Genomic DNA, 8618 nt, shown 5'->3' on the forward strand with positions numbered 1-8618 from the left:
GAAGTAACTATTGGGTATATAAATATTGAGCTTATGCTTGTAGATCCCATGGCTAAATGATTGCTGACCAAATTATATAATAGTCATGTTGAACATACACTACAACAAATTTGGTCTTTGGTAACATTATATTGTAGCATTGTTTTAAAGAATGTTACCAAATATTAATTTATTGTAATATTTTCTAAAGTAACGCTACCTTTGTAGTATGAAAGCCATTACATTTTGGTTTTAATGACACTTGATAATTACTAGTAGCATTTTTGTATATGCTACATATAATATTGAATTATATAGCATCTAGGAAATGCTACAAGATAAGATTAAATAAAATAGCATTTGAAAAGTGTTAAGGAATAGTAATAAATGTAATAATATTTTAAAATAGCATTGGTAGCATTCTGATTGATAAAATACAATAGCATTTGAAAATTGCTACAAGACAAAAGGATTGAAGCATTAGACCGTCAATGCCTATTGGTGATATGAAAATAAGGTAAATAGAATATCAGTTAATAATTTAACATTCTAAAAATTCTACAAGATAGTATTAAATATAATATTATGTTAGGTATCCCAGCATTTAAGTCTCAACAGATGTGGCACTCATCTATTTAATGACCAATAACTAATTTTATAAGTTATGAAATTCATCATCGAATAAACGTGTGATAAATAGTATTGGGTCTCAAGTTGAAACTTAAATACTAGGATCCCTAATATTATTGTCAAATATAATAACATTATTTTTTGTGAGTAAATATAAAAGCATTTTAAAAATTTTATAAAATAGTAAAATTATAAAAATAAAAAATGGGCTGAAAATATATAAAACGGGTAGTTTTAGTAAAAGGCGGGTACTTTATAAAAAAAATTAAAAATGCCCATTATTTTATTTCACTTCCCGTGATCCCTTTCTAGACAATTCTCCTCTGCTATCTCTTCTCCATGCCCATTGTTCTCTCCAACTCTAATTCCAACTAAATCTGAAAAAAAAAAAGATAAAAATAGAGAAAGACGAACAACGATTCCATGGGCACTTCACGTATGTTTGTTGATTTGAGAAAGATTACTTGGCTTTTTGGATGATTTAGAAGTGGTATCATTGATTTGGTAAGGATTATTGCTCCGTTACTCGTGCAACTTCAATTTCATTATACCCAAGCTCAAAGCAAATGCACATCCCCAATCTGGGTGTTTTTTCTTCCATCCACTTGAGCAATTAATGATTAAATTATTTACTATTATATATGGGTATGATGGTTGAACATTTAAATGGAAAAGTCGTGTTATCTTGTTAATTGATTTTGGATTATTGATAGTTTTATACTTTATTATTATTATTTTTTTCTCTCAATCCCTAGCATTCTAGCAATATCTACAATTAGCTGCATCAATATAATTTTTTAACTTATATGCCGTTATTATAGATTGGCTGGTTATGATTTCTTTCTCTTTTGATCAAATTGGTCTTGGGTTTTGATTTATGATTGCCAGTATTAACATAATTTTAATTGTAGAATCTCAAAATTCTTGTTTGGTATGTGTAGTGTTAGCCTTTGATTGAGGAATTATCAACTTCATACTCAATAGACTTGCAGCAACGTGCATATCAATTCTGAGGCAGGTTTGGTGAAGAAATTTAAAGTCAAAGAACAAAGGTGCAGCCAATACAATTTTCTGGTACTATTTATTTTATTTTAATATGTTTTAAAATTTGTTTACAGCAACATCTTTTAATAATTATTAATCATTTTGTATTGTGACTTTGTACAAACATAAAGCTGTAAACAAATGGTCTGACAAGAGTTTTGATGGATTGTTAGAACTGCTGCATGATATGCTACCTGTGGATAATGTGCTTCTTAGATCAGTTTACTCAGTGAGAAAATTGTTGAAGACATTTGATTTAGGGTATGAGAAGATACATGCCTGTGTAAATGATTGTTGCTTGTTTAGAAAAGAAAAAGAGAATATGGATAGTTGCCCAACCTGTGGGCTTGCAAGATGGATCTATTGGTGAGGGATTTACCTCATTATCATCTTTTTTAGGACCTCTTGTACGAGAGCATGTACCGTATACAATTTCAGATTGGAGGAAACTTCCTTTGAATTTGAAAGAAGTGTTATGGGAATGTATTAAGATATGTAGCTCTATTGTAATTTAAGTATATATCATTTGGATGAAAATACATAATTGAATGGAAATTAAAATTATTTTGTATTTTCAATTAAATATACATTGCAGAGGAGATACAAATTGGATGGACAATGGCAAAGAACTTATGTGTTCCAGGAGATGGCTGGGCTTTGGAGGGCTTCAAAATCAAGGTTAGTTTAGAAGATATTGCAAGCAAAAATGAACAAGAAAGAATGAAGTTAAGACCTGATAACATCTCATCAATAAGCGAGTGGAAAAGTTTTGTGAAAGAAAAAACAAGTGAAAATTTTAAAGTAAGTGTATTACTATATTAAATTATGTAATTATGGCTGTAACTATGTTACTAAACAAAGTTTATATTAATTGTGCAAGAAAGAAGTGAAGGATTTAAAAAGATTAGGAAGAAACAAATCCCACAAACAACAGGTCGTAGAGGACTTGCTAGAATGACAGAAGATATGGTAAAAAAATATTTCTTTTATAATAGGATTTTAGCTGAGCAATCATTTCTAAACTATTTTCTGTTACAGAAAAAAAGTAGTGGAAAAACTGAAGTGCCTAGAGTTGATGTATGGATATGAGCACATACAAAAAAGGATGGTCAACCCGTGAACATTCCAACTGGAGAGACTATTGTAAGAATATCCATTTATTTAATTGATATGCTTGTTTTTATCATCTTTTCATGATGAATATTACTTTTAAATAAATTTTCAGGATAAATTAAAAGAAACTTTGCAAGATCCATCATAACATTCTTCAAATAATCTAAGAGATGATGCTCTCTCACAAGTACTTGGGCTTGACAATTCTCATTTAAGAGCTATTGGCAAAGGAGTCACCATTTCAAAGTTGGCCATACTATCACAAAAGGACAACATTATAGCTAAGTTGACATAAGAACATGATGAAATTAAAAAAGAAAATGCTAAAATGAAACAAGAACAAGATGAAATGAAGAAAGCATTGTCCGATATGCGAAGTTTAGTTGAAGAGTTACAAAAAAGGCAGGCATGTACTATGTTTTACTCACTTTTATGTATTTGTTATAATATTTAGTTACTGACTTTTTATTTTTCATTTTAGAGTCATTTTCATGAAACCAAAGCAAGTGGGAATCCTCCGAAAACACCTTTGACTTCTCCAATGGTAAGAACATTATTTACACTTTTAAGTTTAGTGAAAGTATGAAAAATAAAATGTTGAAGGCTTATTACTAATATTGTTTTTCTTAATTAAATTGTCTTTGTGTTGCTGTTAAAGAGTGTGAAGGCAATCCCGAACATTACTAAGTGTAAAATGCTTGATTTGGAGGGGTCTGATACAGTTGTGGCTGAAGAGCGTTGGTCATCAAGTGATCCAAATGCACTTGTTCATCACATTCGGGTGGATATAGCTAGGCAGCCGCTAAAGTTTTTGTGGAAAGTAACACATTATATGACTACAATTGAAGAATCTGTTGGGAGTACAATTGCATGGCTAGCTGATAGAGTTATCATGTTTGCTCCCAACTAACTTTTCTAGTCCATCTATTTAGGTATTCTTTTACATCATTTTCTTTTTTCCAATGACCTCATATTTTTAAGTTCGCTTGCAAATATGATCTAGTTTACCATTATGAGAAAGTAATTTTGCATTTTTTTACTTTGAGAAGGTTCTGATTTTATATTTTTTTGTATGCAAAATTGTCCTCTTTATGTTATCTTCTTGGTTCAATTTTTTCTAGAGTGGTTATTATGAAAAGTAGTTGTTTTGTTCATTTTTACTAGGAGCCATACGCCAAGGCCATATGTGTTTGAAATGCTAATCTTGGTGGGTTGTGATTTGGCTTATTGCTCTTGGTGGGTTGTGATTTGGCTTATTGCTTATCTTTATGTTATTTCATTTTTTCTTGATAAATGAAAAATAAAATATTTTCCTCTTGTGATACAAATATTCAGATTCGTTACTTTGAATTTTCAATATTATTATTTTTATTTGTATTTATTAATGAGTCATTATTTTATTTGTCATTCTTAAAGCATCATTATTAATTCTTTTCATTATCATAATGTAACTATGTTTTTGTTTTAAATTCATGATGCAGGTTGTAAAGATTTAAGTATATTTTGTAAAGAGTAGAAGGCAAGGTGTGGATGTTATCGGTAACATAACGGGTAAAAAATTGCAAGTATGACATGAACATACTTAATTTTTTGTATAAGTCTCTTTGTATACTTTGATGTACATGATCATGTGATTTTGGATGCTTATATATAGTTACAGTGATGAAATATATGGTATCTAATTTTTTTTCATGAAAGGAATAATAGATTACACATCAAATGATTTGGCATTGGAGACTTAAAATTATATTTGGTGAATAAATATTTTGATACGAATTTATCAACTAAATTGATGATATTGAACAACCATTAAAAAAATACTTTTTTATTTACCAACATTCATAACTTTTTACAAATGCTACTATATAAAGATTTAACATCTTCCATAGCATTTACTAACAGCTACATTATCTATATATATTAATTTTGTACTAGTTGTAACATTACCAAAACGTTATAATTGTTAGTAAAATTGCATTATCAAAGTGCTATAAAAGACAAGCGGTAGCATTAGTAAAGGTTCAGTAGCATTTTTTTAATGTTATATATGGAATTTAGTAGCATTGCATAAATGCTACACACTGCACAATGATAGCATTTGCACGAAGCTGTAAAATAAGATTTGCTAACCATTTTAAAATGCTATATATATGAATTGTTAGCATTCAATAGATGCTATTAAATAGTAAAACTTTTAGTTACATGGGCAAATTTAGCGTTGCCTAAAATGCTACCAATCACCTTTGGTAGCATTTTTTGGATGCTATTATATATCCTTTTTGTTGTAGTGATATGTATCTTCTTGAATAAATTAATGTTTGTTTACTATACTCATCTTTAATTATGTACATACGACTTTTAATAAAATTAAGTTTGTGCACATTAAGTTTGTCATATTTATTTATTGAGACTATTTTTTGTTTGGACCCTGAATGGCTTATATTAAGTTCATTAATGCAATATTGATACATTCAAATAAGAAAAATCCTATACTTGTGATACATGGAAGGAAATGTTTGTTAAAATAGGCATAATTGCAGTGATTCATGTATATTGAGATTTCTATTTGAATAAATAAAGTATCATTATCATTTAGTTTGATTAGATACTATAGCCATAATAATGATATTTAATTTTTCTCATAAGGATAAAATTATGTGAGTTAAGTGGGAGAATGTTCCATGCATGTTCTTAATATGGTTCATAAATATGTTACATAGATGTACTTAATATGGCTCACATTCATGGATTGAGGTTAAATATGACTGCTCATATTTTTTTATGATTAGATAATGATGTGATCAATAATTGTTACATATTTTTAAAAATTAAAATAAGAATAATTTACTCATTGTTTTGATGGAAGGAAGTGAATAAGGTCTATTGTATATACTAAGGGTCCTAACCTAACAAATAACAGTTTTTACTGTGAATTACCCATCAAACTTAATGGCTATATAGAGGCATAGGCTAGAAGATTATAAATATTCTTTAAATTTAACTTGAACAACAATGTCTGGAGGTGAATGTATGTAAATTATTTAAGTTAAATTATGCTCAATTTTTCATAATCTTCTGTCTCATCTTCATGTATAGCAATATACGGTTAAAATTTAATTAACTTTATATTCTTATCCAATAAATAACTACCAATTGTATCTTGTTAAAGAATTAGTGAAATGCAAATCCTTCATTTTTCAATGAAGTCGCTCAAGATCATAATAATTTATTAAATTGATCAATTAACCAAATTTATTATTTATTTTAAGTTATTAAAAATAATTTAAATTATGTGTGTGTACTGAAATGGGATAGGTTTACATAATTTGAGAAAATAAAAGATCACTACTGGTGATATTTCTATCTCGTAATTTTTGTAAGCCTACCTAACCTCTACAACGTAATTACAAAAAGTTCAAATTATTTTTAAAATTTTGAAATAAAGAAGAATTTTGGAGAATTAATTAATTAAATATGTGACAATTTTTTTGTGATTTAGGTTTTTTTATTATATTTGACTGCTAAAATTACTTTGGCCTATATTCAAATTGATTATTTTATCTTTATAAGGTAAACGTACTAAAAAAATTACTTTAACTTCAATTTTTTTAAATTTTTATATTAAATTTAATTTTTTTTTAAATGATGTGTCAATTCTACTTTACTCATGTAAATTATTCGTTCAAATTTATGTCATTTACGTGTAAGGTATTAAAAATTATTAGATTTCATTTAAAAAGTTTGATATAGATTACAAAACTAAACACCCAAACTATTAAATATAAGAATACATATTTTTTTCAGCCAATTGGGTCATTTTATATCATAAGAGTAAAATAGTCAAATAAAACTTATGTTAAAACAACCATCATAATAAAAAATGGTCAAAGAAACTGAAGTAAGAAAATGTTTACAAGAGTTATAAGAAAGATTTAATTGATTAATTGTACAATTTTTTTTATTGATTTAAAATTTTCTTTAAAAATAATATGAACTTGTTCTAAATAATATTTATAAGCGTGGTGAGTTTACACAAATAGTGGGTGAAAATATCCCACCCAAAAAATTAGCACCTCTCAAGTCCAAAGTGAAATTTTATATTTTATGTTTAGCCCCAAGGCGGTTATGAATGTTTTATTATAAAATATTTAAGAGTGATAATATAGCCACAAACTCTTATATAAATTTATTTTGTACAAACTGATGTGGCATGATAAAATTAGTTGAATTAAATATCTCTTGACCCACATGATTTATTTTTATTATTTTGTATATTCATTCACCCAATGAATTAATAACAAATTAGTTTGTATAATATAAGTTTGTACAAGAGTTTGTGGCTGTATCATCACTCAATATTTAAATGTATAGAAATTAACAACTATCACTATATTATGAAAAAATATTTAAAATTTTGAATTTATTTAATTTTTTGCTTATTATTTATCATGTGTATTTTTTTCGGTATATTAAATCATCTGGTATCCAAAGACCACATTGAATCTCAATTAATCCAGATTCAAGTCTGGTAGAACCATAAGGAGACAAAGCTCTTCCAACAAGTCTTTAACGCAACTGCATTTTCAAGTCTCAAACTGAAAACTTTGGTTAAGTTAGAACAATCTCATTCCAGCTAATCTAAAAATTTTATAATGTTTATTAATTGTCCATCAAAAACACCGAATTAACTTTCCAAAATAACTACTACCATAACAACCGACTACAGCCACCCCACATGGCTTGTTTTGTTATTATATACATGATTCAAGTCAGGATCCCTTATATATCTGAAGAAGCAGACAAGAAGTCCAAAATGGAAGCGCAAAATGCAAAGAAAACAAAGTAATGAACAAATGAAAGCTGGTGAGCAAAAGCACAAGCAGTCAAGTAATTGACAGGCACCACTCATCATCAATTCATCATCAAAGTTTCTCATTTTCACTTTCGTCATCAGCCAAAAGACTCAAATTCATTTACGGTATTTCATTACCCCAAGTAGCCGGCCAATAATGATATGTTGATACCTAACTGAATAGTGAAGTCAGCGTCTCATCTTCCACCTAACGATGCAGCCACTTGGACGCTTAGTGGCCGCAGGATGGGCCATGTAAACCGTGTGATTTCTGTGATCAAAACAATTAAAGTCTTTAAATGCCCTATTGTTTTTATTCATTGGCGTGAGTTATTACCAAAAACCATACACCTGTCCATGTGATGATGAATCAAATTGTTTGTTAATCATTCAACATTATTAAATGAGTCGACTGAGTTGTCAGATTGAGATAGCATAAAAAAAAACACTCTCGTAGTTGCTACTGCTATCCCCAAAGCATATAAAAATAAATCAATAGTCAACAGATGTTGAGTAGCTACTGCCCATTAATTTCATAATCAAAGCATTCAAAAAGAAAAAAAATACGAAAAGAAAAGATAAAAAATAAAAACTCATATCCATTCACGAAATTGTTTGCAAAATCTTTCCATTTCTCAACTTTCGCAATTTTAAACATTTCATATTTTTTTTCTAAATATTATAAATTAAGAGATTTTCTCGTGATTTGAACTTTATCCGAAAAACTTATGCTATCAGACTAAGCTGGCGGAATCAGGTAAACCTTGGTGAAGATCATCGTCTCTACCTCGCGGCGGGGCGGCGTTGTTATTATTAGGGGGCTTGGCGGGAACGGGAGCGCGACAGATCGGACAATTGGAGTGAGATTTCAACCACATGTCGATGCAAGAAGCATGGAAAGAGTGTTTACACGCGCTCAGCTGCCGAACCACTTCGCCGTCAGCGAACGCAGACAAGCAAACGGGACACTCGGTGCCCACGTCCTTAACATGGGCCTCCT

The 8618-nt window shown here is 29.1% G+C and overlaps 1 long non-coding RNA gene across 6 annotated transcripts; it reads left to right on the top strand.

Annotated features, from left to right (window-relative positions):
• Positions 1–895: 895 nt before the first annotated feature.
• LOC112097172 lies at positions 896–4436 on the top strand. 6 transcript variants are annotated; one of them, XR_002904789.1, is made up of 8 exons: positions 896–1113; positions 1551–1683; positions 2249–2454; positions 2534–2622; positions 2692–2796; positions 3248–3310; positions 3425–3698; positions 4248–4436. It is a non-coding gene; the product is annotated as an uncharacterized LOC112097172 (long non-coding RNA). The 6 variants fall into 6 exon arrangements; XR_002904790.1 differs by having other exon boundaries at positions 2538–2622; XR_002904792.1 differs by having other exon boundaries at positions 2249–2331.
• The last annotated feature ends 4182 nt before the right edge of the window (positions 4437–8618 follow it).

This window comes from Citrus clementina, unplaced genomic scaffold (genome assembly GCF_000493195.1).
Source record: "Citrus clementina cultivar Clemenules unplaced genomic scaffold, Citrus_clementina_v1.0 scaffold_6, whole genome shotgun sequence".
Taxonomy (NCBI): domain Eukaryota; kingdom Viridiplantae; phylum Streptophyta; class Magnoliopsida; order Sapindales; family Rutaceae; genus Citrus; species Citrus x clementina.